The sequence below is a fragment of the Schistocerca cancellata genome, chromosome 2 (genome assembly GCF_023864275.1).
Source record: "Schistocerca cancellata isolate TAMUIC-IGC-003103 chromosome 2, iqSchCanc2.1, whole genome shotgun sequence".
NCBI lineage: Eukaryota > Metazoa > Arthropoda > Insecta > Orthoptera > Acrididae > Schistocerca > Schistocerca cancellata.
This window is the reverse complement of record NC_064627.1, coordinates 869,227,571-869,243,236: the sequence shown is the minus strand read 5'-3', so window position 1 is coordinate 869,243,236 and position 15,666 is coordinate 869,227,571.

Sequence of the window (15,666 nt, the reverse complement as noted above, 5' to 3'; positions counted from 1 at the left end):
GAATGAATGCGTGTAACTATTTAAGTGAAGCATTTCCAGGTAAATGGATTGGTTGTGGAGGTCCAATGTTCTGGCCTCCATGTTCCCCAGTTCTTAACCCATTAGACTTTTATTTTGGAACAATTAAAGAAACAAGATTGTAGAACTTCACCCATGGATGAAAACGACCTAATAGCTAACGTGCATGCCGCTTAAACAATGATGGATGCAGCTGTGTGGCTTGGGGTCCAGCAAAGTATGATCCAGCGAGAGCTGAAGTGTTTACAGATGCAATGTGGTCACTTTCAACAGCTTCTCTTAAGCGAACGTTGCTCGTATGTGTATGTACAGGCTCTGTGAAGATAAGCCTGGATGTAAAGCATACAGAAGGGAATTATTATGCATAGCGTTAGGTGCAATTTAGCTTAGCTTACCTATTGTGTTTTTGTACCTCATTGGGTACAGACCATGTTACTGAATCCACTATTATTTTTTATTGGCTTTATTTGTTTCATGGGCGAAACAAAGTGGTCATTTACATCTCTAAGAAGTTTATGTTACGTCTTATTATTTAAATAAAGGTAACAGTAATGGAAATAAATACACAAGGTACTGCATTGTGGAGGCGTAACTTGGATACAATTTGATATGTTAACCGAGAAAAAAAAAATCTTTGATGCGAACTAGACTCGATCATCAGTGAGTCTCTGCATATCATACCTCACAGTGTTGCCTCGTTTCACTGAGCTAATGAGATAGCTCTGGCTATAGTGCACGGTTTATGCTACCTGTTCTTGGCCATGCTGTATGCAGTTACAGCATTGCCTCAGCCTCATTATTTCAGATCGAATTTCTATTAAACTTATTGGTGGGACTAGATTTTGCTAAATATATTTTTGTCTTGAATTGGGATGATTAATCGCTTGCTCGCCACCAAGTATGGCATTTTTCCTTCACCCTGTGTATGAGAAATCTAGTCAGCCACTAAATTTTCAACACCTTTTAAATGTCAAATGTCTGCCATACACTGGCTTATAAACTCAATATGTAAAACTAGCTATGTGAGCACTTGTCACTAATGTTCTTGAATGCCAAAATAATGGGTCTGTGACCTGTAAAAATAGTCACTGGTCGAGTTTCTATTTGTAGCCAGAAGTATCTGACAGTCTTGTTAATTAATAACAAGTCTGTATTGTATGCATTTCTCTTCTGTTGGACTGGCGACAACTTCTTAGAGCAAAACTTGTGTGGCTACCAATGTTGACAGCTGGTGGACAGTTGTTGATGATTTCCAACTGACTTGTGTCGACGGTTAAGGCCATGTGTGCGTGAGATATCAGGTGGGTGAGTAATGCTGATTCATGTAAACTCACCAGCAGGTCGGAAAATACCTTGCTCATTTTGGGTGTTCACTTAACAGGTCTGTATTTAGTGATCTCATGGCCAATGAGAGTATCTACGAGTGTTCTGTATACAGCAACAATTGCTGGGAAGTGACGGCAGTAAACATTTACCATACCCAGGGATAACCTCAGTTGCTGTCGTCTGCTAGCTTTGGCAGATATTGTAGGCTGTAATCTTCTCTGCCAATTGGTGAATGCCGTCAGGCAAAACAGTATGGCCTAGGTAGGTGACTTTAGTCTTCCCAATTACGCATTTGTTTTCGTTTAACACTATTTCGTGGTCAAACAGTCATTGGTGTATCTTGCACAAGTGGTGTTCACACATTTGAGCTCAGGAGGAGGACATTAAGATGTAGTCAAAGCAAGTGAAACAAAATGAAAATCCTTTGAATATCCTATCCACAAAAGTTTATTTGTCCAGGTGGTGCTTTTTAGGCCAAAGAACACGAATAAAATACAAATAAACCGAATGGAGTGATTATCACAATCTTCGGAATATCATTAGTTGGTACTGCTATCTGTTTATATGCTTTTTTACAGACGAGGGCGCTAAAAACCTTTGCTCATGTGCAATCCTGTATATTGGGCACCGGATACCTGTATGGTATTGTTCTTGCATTTAAGGCTCAGTAATCGCCATATGGGCACATAAGCCATCTTTCTTGTAGACAACATGTAAGGGCGAAAATCTAGGGTTGTCAGACTGGTGAATGATTCCAGACTTCAACATTTTCTGGAAGGTAACAAAACTAAGCATGCCAGAGACTTCACATGTACATCTTGATATTCTTATGACTTTTTCAAGTACAAAGATGTATCACTGTCACAAGATGCTGAGCTCAAGAAAATGGAAAGAAGCTAGAAGTTTCTGTCACAGATCCTGGGCATATGATTTTACACTAAGAACTACTGATCGATGACATTTAATAACAATTTCTTTATTATTAATTAATGATATTTCTTACCATTCTCTACTCTGTATTGTCTAACATATGTTTGATTATGTAGTATGGATGATTTAAGAAATGAGCTTTAACTGTATTTTTAAATATTTGAATTTCTGTTGTCTCTTTCATCTCCTTGGGCAATTTATTGTACATTATTCTTCCTTTGTAGAAAATGTTGCTTCGCTTTTTGTCTGTTTACTCTTGCTAAATTAAAGTTTAGTCTGACACTGTACTATCATCATGAATGCTGTTGTTTGTTATAAAACTGTGATGTTCTTCTATATGTGTATAACAGATTGGCGCAGTTAGAACCCCCAACTGTTCAAACAGATCTGTAGAGTGAACATAGTTACTATTTATTTTTAGTTAATATTCTAATGGTCCTTTCCTGTAGTTTAAAGACTGCATCCATATTCTGCGTATGTGACCACCAAAATAATTTCATACAGGAGCTAACGATAGAGTGCACACAAGAACTATTATTGTTACAGTACACATCAATTACAACAACAAATTCCATGTGTATTAGACCAATAACAAATAAATATGTGCACCTATTTTCATTGTATAAACATTCAATGGCTGAAACTACACACAATTGCTGGAAGAACCAATGGAGTACATTGCTGGATACTTGATATAGACTCTTAATATCACCAGGGCTCATTGTGGCTCATTGTCTGAATATCACAACAGCCACAGGTACTATAAATGTAAAGCCCCACTTGTCAGTATTGTATTTGCACACACATTCTTTAGTCGATCATCTGTTAAGCAGTACCTGTACCTCCCTAGTATACAACAGTTGGGCTGCCAATAAATTTGTTGCTCTGGTTTTTCGTGGCTTGCCACTCACATTTCTATTCAGCATCCCAATTGAATCTACTGGAGGGCATATGGACTCCTTCTTCACACACTGGTATTATGGATTTAGAAAGTTTCTTAGGCAACAAGACTAAATTTCGACCAATGTGAGCTGGATATATGTTTCATACTATTGGCAGCCAGCATGTATGTGTGGTTCTGATGCTGCCACTAATAGTTATCATAGCTAGATTTGAATGAACACCAGGTCTCTTCACATGAGAGCTGCAGAGCCAAACAGGTGTGCAAATATCCGGATGCAGAGTACTCCAACAGAAGGGATTCTTCACAAAGTGATGTATTTCCTAACCAGGTACTACCTGCTAGCTTCCTCACTAAGCTTACTCACAGTTGAACCTTAACTGTGTTGGAAAGGTATTTTTGCTGTGTCGGTATACTGTCTGATGTCACACCAAAACATTTTGGCTTATCATGCGTTGATCTTTGCTAATTCTATACTATTAGAAAGGTGGAACAGACGTACTTCTTATGTAGAAACATCATATATAAAGTGCCAATCTTAAAATATCCATAGAGTTTAGGTGTTCTTGACATTCACATAGATCTTCACTTGGACATGACATTACTTTGTCATTTGTACACTGAAATTTCTGCCTGGTCAAGTTCAGCAGGGCTGATGTGACAGAGACTAAACATCACCAGAGAAAGAATGGAGCCTTGAGGAAAGCCACACCGAGTGCATGCCATCTGCTCTTCTTTTCACCATGGTGCACTTTAAATCACCGATTGCTCTATGAGCTGCTTGAGAGTTTACGTATAGTCTTACAAGGTACTGCTTTGAAAAACTTGAGTATAAAGCCCTCACACCACATAATGTCAGATATTACTGACAGGTCAACGAAAACTACCCAAAACTTGTTTTTTTCTGGTAATCAGTTTCTGTGTGAGCACTTGCTCGCAGCAGCTTCTTCAGTGTCTAAATCCAGCTTGTAGTTCCATATAAGAATAGTATGTAGCAATAATGCAGCGTCTGTTACACACTGATGCCATGACTCTAAGGGCAGATAATACTTTCATTGTTAGCATACTTTTGAGTTCATTCCACTTCAGGTTACAATCAATATTGGTCCCTAGCAATTTTGTGTTTTTTATACAACCTATGTAGTTTTCATGTACATTTAATTTTACAGAATTATTTTCTTTCTTTCAGCAGGAATTCATGTCGTTTGTTTTCTTTATGTTCAGTATAGATTTGTTGTACAACGACCACTTATAAATAGCCTTTAGGATTTCATTTGCCTTCCTTACTAGGAATTCAAGTTTTTTTGTCTGTAATTCCAATGTTTCTGACATCAGCTAAAAGAATTTTTTCCTTACGTCTAACATTATCTGCAAAGTCATTTATGTACATCATAAACAACATAGGACCTAAGATGCTGTCCCGAGGGATTCTATGTTAATATATACACATCAAAAAAAATTTGCATCACATCAGTTCCGAGATTTCCGGAACCTGTACAGAAAATTGGAACAGAGATCAACACAAACATCATTTCTGATCTTTTTATTGCTCATGAAAACCACACATTGCATGTTGTACCACCATACAGCGAGACTTCAGAGGTGGTGCTCCAGATTGCTGTACACACCGGTACCGCTAATACCCAGTAGCACATCCTCTTGAATTGATGCAAGCCTGTATTCCTCATGGCATACTATCCACAAGTTCATCAAGGCACTGTTGGTCCAGATTGTCCCTCTCCTCAACAGCGATTCGGCGTAGATACCTCAGAGCAGTTGGTGGGTCATGTTGTCCATAAACAACCCTTTTCACTCTATCTCAGGCATGTTCGACAGGGTTTTGTCGTCCATGAAGACGAATGCCTCACCAATATGCCGCCGATATGGTTGAACTATCGTTTGGAGGATGGCGTTCACCTATTGTGCTGCCATTATGGCGCCTTCCATGACCACCAATGGCGTACATTGGCCCCACATAATGCCACCCCAAAACAGCAGGGAACCTCCAACTTGCTGAACTCACTGGACAGTGCATCTAAGGCGTTCAGCCTGACCAGGTTGCCTCCAAACACGTCTCTGACGATTTTCTGGTTGAAGGCATATGCAATACTCATTAGTGAAGAGAACGTGATGCCAATTCTGAGCGGTCCATTCGGTATGTTGTTGGGCCCATGTGTACCGCACTGCATAGTGTCATGTTTGCAAAGATGGACCTCGCCATGGACGCTGGGAATGAATTTGCGTATCACGCAGCCTATTGTGCACAGTTTGAGTCGTACCATGACGTCCTGTGGCTGCACGAAAAGCATTATTCAACATGGTGGCATTGCTGTAAGGGTTCCTCTGAGCCATAATCCGTAGGTTAGCTGTCATCCACTGCTAGTAGTAGCCCTTGGGCTGCCTGAGCGAGGCATGTCATCGACAGTTGCTGTCTCTCTGTATCTCCTCCATGTCCGAACAACATCGCTTTGGTTCACTCTGAGATGCTGGGACACTTCCCTTGTTGAGAGACCTTCATGGCACAAAGTAACAATGCAGACGCGATCGAACCGCGGTACTGAACGTCTAGGCATGGTTGAACTACACACAACACGAGCTGTATACCTCCTTCTTGGTGGAATGACTGGAACTGATCAGCTGTCTGACCCCCTCCATCTAATAGGCGCTGCTCATGCATGGTTGTTTACATCTTTGGGTGGGTTTAATGACATCTCTGGACAGTCAGAGGCACTGTCTGTGATACAGTATCCACAGTCAACCTCTATCTACGGGAGTTCTGAGAACAGGGGTGATGCAACACTTTTTTTGATGTGTGTACTTAGGATCTGCTAAATGTTGTACTAAAAAGTTTGCTTTATTTGAAACCTGTGTTACCTCTAACTTTTGTAAGTTGTATTTCAGATACGATTGCAACCAGTCACTGCCGGTTCCTCTTATTCCTAAAGATCCTAGTTTTTTAGTAAAATTTTATGGCTGTCAGTATAAAAGGCCTTTGGTAGATCTAAACATACACTTGTGGCACATTCATCCTTGTTTACAGCATCAAGTACCAGTCTTGTAAAACTAACGCTGATTTGACATTTTTGCTACACTGGAAACCCAACTCTCTTTCACAGACGATGTTATGTATGGTCCAGTGACAGTAATGTGACTACGACCTATGTTCAGCGTCAACAAGCAATAATCGCTCACAGACGGCAGGTGGCAGCACTAGCATTGGAGGGTATATAAAGCATGTTGCTGGGATGCCTAAACAGTGCATTTGTTGTAAAGCAGGTACTGAGCGATTTGTCTGACATCCAAAAGAGCATGATCACTGACTTTCAGGTCAAGGATGAAAGCATTTCCAAAATGGCTAAGTTTGAAAATTGTTCGAATGCCACCATGGTTAAAGTAAACCATACATGGTAAAATGGCACCAAGGCCACTGTTGTGTACTATGGGCCACAGATGACAGGGTTGAATGATGGCTGTGGAGATGTGTATGGGCGAATAGATGTGCAACTGTTGAGCAGCTGACCGCCCAGATGAACCTAAGGGCTGCCATAAGTGTCCCCTCAATGGTGAGTCAAATCGTGTTGCTGTTTCTGCAGCTGGAATCTGGTTCATGCACCCATGCTGATTGCTAATCATCAGCGATGAAGGCTGAAATTTTACACGCTAATACCGAAACTGGACGTCCACTGAGGGGCAACAGGTGAACTGCTCGTTTTATGCTCCACTGGATAAATGAAATGTCTAAAAGCAAACACACTGCAACAATTGTCAGAAGGGTCCAGGCTAATGGAAGGTGTGTTATGGTCTGGAGAATGTTTTTGTGGCATTCTCTGAGTGATGTCGTCGTTCTGGAAGGCATAATGGATCAGTACAAGTATGCTTCTATCCTTGCAGACCATGTCCACCCCTTCATGCAGTTTGTTTTTCCTCGGAAGAATGTCATCATCTAGCAGGATACTACATTGTTCACACAGCTCACAAGGTATGTGTATGCTTCGAAGAACACCTGGATGAGTTTACCATACTGCTGTGGCCATCAAACTCCCCAGATTAAAACCTAATCGATAATCTATGGGACCACCTAGATCAAGCTGCTTGTTCCACCTTCAGTTGTGGAACCTAGCGCAGCTGGTCATGGTGCTGGCTCATTATCCCTTCAGGACCTCCCAGAACCTCATTGGCTCTCTTCCTGCACACCTCCCAGTGGTCTGTGCTGCAAAAGATGTAATTCAGGCATTTGACAGCTGGTCATTTCATTGTGTTGGACAGTGCATTTATTCAAGTAACTCATTAATATATATATATACATATATATATATATATATATATATATATATATATATATATATATATATATATATATATAAAGGGCAACACATTTTAAACTAATTCATGACCTTTAACAAGTGTTGACAGTTATAAAAAAGTGAATAGGTTGTAGCAAGCACCAAGTGGAAATACAGACACATTTCTTAATAAATTCACTGAAGTTCAGGGCAAATTTTCAATGCAGAAGAACAAGATAAACTTAAGTGGAAAAATAAATAACATGGATGTAGCCAATAGTAGTCTAATAAACATTCTTCACAGTCTTAGTATGTAACAACTGGTCAAGTGCACAAAAAGGGTAACAAAAAGCTTAGCATCAGTAATCGAACATGTAAGTAGAAATCTAAACATGTGACATATGAATATAGTCCACCTTCCTCCAATGAATTCCTACAGTTATAGCTTCTCATTACTTATGAGGATGATGTTATATCCATTTTGATGAGGTCAGGCTTAGTATAATTAGGGCATTCCACATCCCCGTTGTTATAAGTATTTGTTGATATTGCAATTTCGACATTTTGTCATTGTCAAGCAATGTTAAAGCCCACTGTACAAAGTTGTGGCTTGCTGAAACATAGTTCCCAGTAGTCTGAAAACAAATACATTTGGTAGTACAAGTCTACTCACTATTCCACACACTATGTGAGCAGACATTATATTGCTAGTACAATAACATCAATCAGCTGTCAAAAATGCATTCACAAATTTGTCCATACAGTAGAGTGCAGGACAGTATATTCATTTTTATCGACAACATAGGAAGTAACTGTTGCTGTGTCAACAATGTAGAAGATAAAGCCACATATCATACCTCTCCTCACAGCATAAAACTTAAATTTTTACAAAAATTTTTGGTACAAAATATTTAAAAAATAGAAAATCTGAAAATTATACTGTTCCTAAAAATTAGAAAAAATTACTATTTACGCTATAAAAAACAGCTCAAAATACCTAAAATATTTCACACAATGTCCTACTTCCATAAATACACTAGTGTGCAAAACTTAAGAACTAATGTAACTTTTGCATGAAGTGTCACTTCCATGTGATATAGCTTGATGGAACGTAGACCATACATAGAAAGAACTGCTACAGTATAGTACAGAAGGTAACTGAGGGAAATACACACTAACACTTTTATTCAAAGAGAATAATTACACTATGATTTACGATGGTTTCCTGGACATTACAGAAAACGAGACATGATCATTGATATAGTGCGACATCACCACAAATAACGATAGATGATTTGCAACATGCTCTCATGCTGGTCTTGAGGGTCCTATAGAGTTTTTGTGGTATTGCATTCCATTCCTCCATCAGAGTGGTTGATAACTACTGGGTGGTTGTTGGTGCATGTGGATGTGCTGCAATATGTCTACCCACAGATATCACAATACTTGATAGGGATCACATAGAAACAAGTCACGCCACTGACATCACCATAAACCCAACCAGAGCTCTGTAGCCCACAACTGCTGTAGTGTATTGTGTTGTAATTGCATTTACGAGCGAAAATGATATTGTTTATGGCAGTGTGAAGTTTTGTTAGTGACTGGCTACAAAGTACAGAGTTATGTCATAATAATCAGTTTATTGAGGAATTTTTAGAGTAAGTATTTAAATGTAAAATAATGGTTTTCTGCACTATTAGCAGTTGTACTAACCACAGCAGACAAGTAAGTAAGTAAGAAATGAAGGTTTTTTGGATCTCCTAAAACAGTGAGATGAAATGAAAATGGATAAATGCTTGTAAATATGCAGAGTTGTCTTCAGCTGAAAATGCTTGTGTCTGCTCAATACATTTAACGATTCGAATTAAAATACGGTTTTGAAAAGTGAACTGTTAAATATTCCCTCAAAACGCAAGTTGAAGACAAATGTTGTTTCACTTCTAAATCTGTCATATCCTGGTGCTGATTTAGGGCATAGTAATGAGCCTAATAGTGAAAGAACTATACAGGCACAAGAACGAAGCTACTGTTATGAAGAAAATATTTAACAGGTAATATATTCCCATCTAATGTAGAAATTACTAGTAGACAAAACGTTAAAAATTAACATGAACATTGCTGTAAATGTGACAATGTGTGGTTATGCCATAATTAGAAATTATGAAAACAGAAATAAAAGACCTTAGGAAAAATAATGCAGGGTTACAGGATCGTCTCTCGATTTAGTACTAAGTTACTAAAATTAAAACGTTTCAAAAAGTGTTTTATGGCTCTTTTTATGACTGTCAACAACAAGCAGTTATGAAAGGACTATGTACTAACTGGTCATCTAAGAAACTGCAAAGGCAGTGACTTTACATTACCTGACTATGTCCACTCTTTGCCTACATATCATTCCCCAAAGAATTGTGACATTTTTGAGCCATAATGCAAGCGAATCCTATCAGGTAGCACATGCAAGAATTGCAAATAATTTTATACTTTAAGTAACAATGTATTGGCAGAAACTTGAGCTACAATTTTAGAGCTATCACCTTCTGAGAAGGAAGACACTTATTATCTACAGGAAAATGAATGCGACAGCAAGGAAGTTGAAGAGATTGTTTCAGAGATGGGAGAAATTTTTGACAATTACACTAAATATGTAGGAGAAAATGTTCCAGATTTAACCCAAAATATTGAGAAGTTAGAGATAAGAGCAGGATATGTTGCTTATAGAGTTAAATGCAAACACCCAAAATTAGCACATTTGTATGGTAAACTAACTGCTCATATCAGGAAAGAATTGGTTTCGAACAATTATGGAATTCTCTCTGAAAATTGAAAGAGAATTTCAACGATTCCATAGTAATCCATTGATCATAAACCAAATGTTTTTATAATGTTAGTGGACATTATAAATGAGCAGCATCCAGGAATGGAGGACTTCGCTATAATGTGTTTTGTAAGGATACACACTTTCATCAAAGTCAAAACTACCAACAGAAAAAAATTCAAAGGTAGTAAGCAATCTGAGAGTGAACAAAAGATAGGAAGGGAAAAAATGAAAAAAATTGTAACATAACTTTCCAGGAAAAACAAAGAAAACCTGTTACTAAATTAAGGAGTTTAAAATGACGTTATAGGGGGTTTCTCGATACTACAGGTCCACATGGTGTAAGTCTGTATGAGTCTCTTCCCCCTGAAAAAAGCAGGGCCTTCTGAAATTGTGCATCAATCGTAGAAAAATATAGTGTAACTAACAAAAAAGTTAATAACAGTAATAATAACAATACACTAAAACATGGGAACTCTTGATTACATTCCTACCTGTATACAAGTTAAGCATGTGAGTGTGATGTGCCTATAAGCATATTACATTCTTGTCTAAGCCCAGTCATCTCTCTGTTAATACTAACATGAAACAATCTCATATCATCTTTCCAAGAATCTCTTACTTCTGCAATTTTATTTTCCATCTTGTATTCCAATTCCTCTATTTCAGAACTTAATGAATTTTTGATTTCAACCCCCATTTTTCTCTCTTGAAAACCTATCTGACTCATTTTATAGTCAATATTAGTATTCATCTGACCAATATGTTTAAGAATACTCGCCAGCGTATCTGAAGCACTGTCTTTTTGTTCATCAGCAACTGACATTGTTTCCTGTTTTATTGTAGTTACAGTAACAGGTATAAAAAGGGCACTGGGTTCCGATGCATTTTGTTCGTTATCAGTCCCATAATTAGCATGCATTGAATCTGGCAAACTGCTACTCGTATTAGCTTGTGACACAATAAAACTGAAACCACTACTCATTTAACCATTTACAACTTTAACTCTCCCCAAATCTACTTCCAGTTTCTCATCTAACATTCCCTGATTGTTTTCGGCCATTCTGCAAAGTTTCTTGGAACACACACACACAACTTAAAGTAGAACACTACTTATCTTTGGCCTCGTCCGGCTGACTGCACGGCGAGATGAATCTGCGGGTCCTTCCACCAGGCTCTGCCTACGTTTGACCAGAGTACCAGAATACGGGCCACCGCTTCCGCCACGGCTACCAACTGCTCTAGATGCTGATCTGCTGCAGTAGAAACGCCGTCTCTCGTAGTTCAGCGGTTGCTGACATCGTCTTGACGAAAGTTCGTTTCACTGGTGCCTATTGTCCTACTACAGTTCCTTTACACATGCATGTGAACACGTCACGGGCTCACTTGACACTGCTGCTTTTATAAAGTTCCTACATTTCCGAACTTTGCGCCGGCCGAAGTGGCCGTGCGGTTAAAGGCGCTGCAGTCTGGACCCGCAAGACCGCTACGGTCGCAGGTTCGAATCCTGCCTCGGGCATGGATGTTTGTGATGTCCTTAGGTTAGTTAGGTTTAACTAGTTCTAAGTTCTAGGGGACTAATGACCTCAGCTGTTGAGTCCCATAGTGCTCAGAGCCATTTGAACCATTTGAACTTCTGAACTTTATTATTGTTTTTCCCAGCCGATAAAGCACCAATTGTGGCGGGGCGGGTTACAATTGTGGTGTAAATGTTGGATCACTGTCTCTCGTCGTACTGTGCAGTACAAAAGTTCCACCTACCTCAGTACAGCATCTGATCACCAGCCTGTTTCTCTGCATATGTAGATACTGTTCAAATGATGTTAAAAGCAGCGTTGAAGAAAAACACTGTCAATACTTACATTTGCAAAGTACACGTAAACTCTGGTAGCAAGCTGTCCTGTACTATCTTATAACAAATTTCGGATGGAGGGCGAATGCTACATCTCTTTTGGAAAAAAATGTCAAAATTCTGCAACAAGTTCTTTATTTCTTGAAGTTCAAAATTAAAGAATTAGCCTTCAGCCCATATATATTTAAATGACTAATATCAATGTCTTCAGCTTACAGTTCATTTAACCCAATGTACACGCAAGACAGTCAGAAATGTACTTAAGTCCGACCCGAATTATTACCTGATCTACAGTCGATGCTCTGCTACAATATATGACTTTCACATTCTGTCTTTTTTTTTCCAGTGGATTTCTAATAAAGAAACTACTCGCCAACTATTCCATAGATGAATATAAAACAAGCTACGCGGAATTATAGCAAGGCAGAAAGTTCACATCCGTTTACCTATCCAACAGATCACTTCACAAAGCTCAGATTTTCACAATCTGTCCGTAAATGCAACTGCTTTCACAGCAATACAATCCGGACGCGAGAAACCAGTAAGTTCATCATTTTACTCATAATGAAGACGGACACGTCCAACATGATCTGCACGTTCGATAGCTAGCCAACGACTCCCCTCAATGCTGCTCCTCTCACAGCCTATAACTAACTGCAATGCAGGGGAAATGCTTAACTTTGATTGGTTGTTTAAAATGACCAGCCAATCAAAACAATCCTTCGAGATCATTTTCACGATAAAACTGTCCTACGCCAATCATTAGTCACAGATGGATTTACATTACTTCATGATGCAAATATTAATAAAATGTTTTACAAAACCAAACGAAAAGAAAAATACTCTTGAAATAACTTTAGAAAACTATTATTACTCTGCAAACGGCCATCCTGGCTGTCTCCTTACAAAAGCACATGCCCTTAGACATTCGTCATTAGCAAGGTGGGGAATTACATATTTCATTGCAACTTGCTTGCTTAACTCTTTCCCATGACATAGTTAAGTAATGTTTAACATGAGACAATATTTAATTTTTTCATATGTCCCACATACACACTCTCACTCATTCTCATTTAGTCACACAACGACACGTTAATTAAATACTAATCTTTCCTGAATTTCATATTATGTGAGTGAAAAATAGTTAACGTTTTTAATTATGAAAATTGAAACAAATTGACCTAAAATTTTGTGAACTTCAGTAATGATTCCAAATTATTCTAAAAGACAAACTGTTATGAATCCTAACTGACTTTAGTCTTACAACTGTCGGTTTGGGGTGTTTTAGGTAATTTTCTCTAACTCTGAAAATATGCCAGCTAGAAAGCTGAGATTTTTACACAATCTTTTTTTAAATAACAACCGCTTTCTATGGCTAGGCTAGCGACAGGTGCGAATGAGTCATGCTAAGATACAAGTGGCTCTTTCTATCACCGCCAATGGCTCCAAGGCTACGAGCCGTACTGCAAAATAGTTTACTGCAATAATGCTATTGCATATTGACTCGCGACGTTACAGCTTCACACCAATTTCCATATTTCTAAGTCTAATATTTATCGCCTTCAATTTTTCGTAAAAACAACGATTATGGCCAAATTGTTGCTCCGATCAGATTGAGACTTGTAACAGTTGTTTCTGACATTCATTTGCACATTCTGAACAATTTTTGGCTTTATACATCCATTATTTAGCGTCACTTGTTTTTTATTTAAAACGAAGTATTTAGGAAACATATTGACCTGATCACTCTGAGTGTTAACAATTTAAACATTTTAGTGAAGCATATGTTGACAAAGTTTGGAAAAGCTACTTTAATTTTTAACTTCATCCTTAGATTATGGCGCAACACTTTTATGCAAAGCACAGGTGCTTTATGATGTCGTAGCGCTAGTAGCAGTGAACTGGGGTAAGTTCCAGCACACTTGCTCGCCTCTGTGCTGTATTTCTCAAATACAGCAGTTGTTTCGCAACACTCTTCCCTTTCTATAATATTGCCTTCAAGTTCATTTCTCTTGTACAGCCGTTCTACATACTCCTTCCACCTTTTACCTTTCCCTTCTTTTCTAAGTAGTGGATTTCCATCTGAGCTCTGATGTTCATACAGCTGGTAGTAGTAGTAGTTGCTTAATTCATTCGTAGATCTCTTTTTACAAGGATATAGGACACATCAAAGTATTTACAAGTTTCGACCAATTTAAAATAAGCTAATTCGTACACACATATATTTACAGACTTTAGTCATTAGATTTACTCCTGGTATACAATACTTTTTTTTACAAATAACTTATTAAATAATGTAATACCACACTCTTCACTCATATCTCACTATCAGTCATTGCTCACACTATACACACATTGTTTCATAACACTTCACTCACTACACACACACACACACACACACACACACACACACACACACACACACACACACACACACTGATGATCTCTGGGTCATTTTTTGTACTTCAACTTCCCATTTGCTATCCTGAAAAACTGAGTCAGCATCGCTCCATAATGAGTGAGATGTTGAGCTCAGAAAGAGGAAGAGGTGTTAGTATTGTGCTATGCATAGCTTGGGGGTAAGTATTTTTAGAAGGAAAAAACGTAAAGTGAAGGTGTTATGTGGAATGTTTGATGTTTTATAGTCATTATTATTATTTGTATAACATTTTTTATCAAACGCCTACTCTGTTGTATCTAAGTAATACTTCAATGTATAAAATGTATTGCATAACAGGTACTGCATTTTTAAATAAGTGTATTTTTGCAATTTCTTTAATCTCTTTTGGTAATTTATTGTACAGTTTTATTCATTGGTAGAAAATGCAGTTTTGAGTTTTATGTTTTTATTTTTTCTTGGTAAATGTAAGTTAAGTCTGTCTCTTGTTGCATGGTCATGGACAGAGCTGTTTGTGCAGCAATTACCAATGTAATTTTTGGTGTGTACAACTGACTGGTAAATGTATTCACATGGAACAGTTATAATCCCCAGTGTTTTGAACAGATCTTTACAATGAGCTCGAGTAGTAGTTTTGGTTATTATTATTCTGGCTCTTTTCTGGAGTTTGAAAATTGTGTTAACGTTTTGTGCATTTGTTCCCCAAAGAAGAGTGCCGTAGCTAAGAATTGAGTTTACGTTGAATAATATGTAACTAAGACACCGCATTTTACAGACTGATGATAGGATTCTAAGGGGATAACATGCTGATGACATTCTGTTTGCAAGTACCTTTGTGTGTTCACACCACTTCAACTGAGAATCAATATTCATTCCTAGAAATTTTGCATTTGTTACACAGTCTGTAGAGGTGCCATCTGCATTTAATTTAACATTGTCATTTTTCCTCTTCAAACTGAAATTCATGGCATTAGTTTTATGTTCAATGTCGCTTTATTGCTTATTGACCAATCATAAACTTCCTTGAGAGTTTCATTTGCTTTTTTGTCTAGGAGTTCTCAGTGACTATAATATTGCTGTCATCAGTGAAGAGAATTTTTTCACCATGAGTAACACTACTGGGAAAGTCATTGATGTATATCA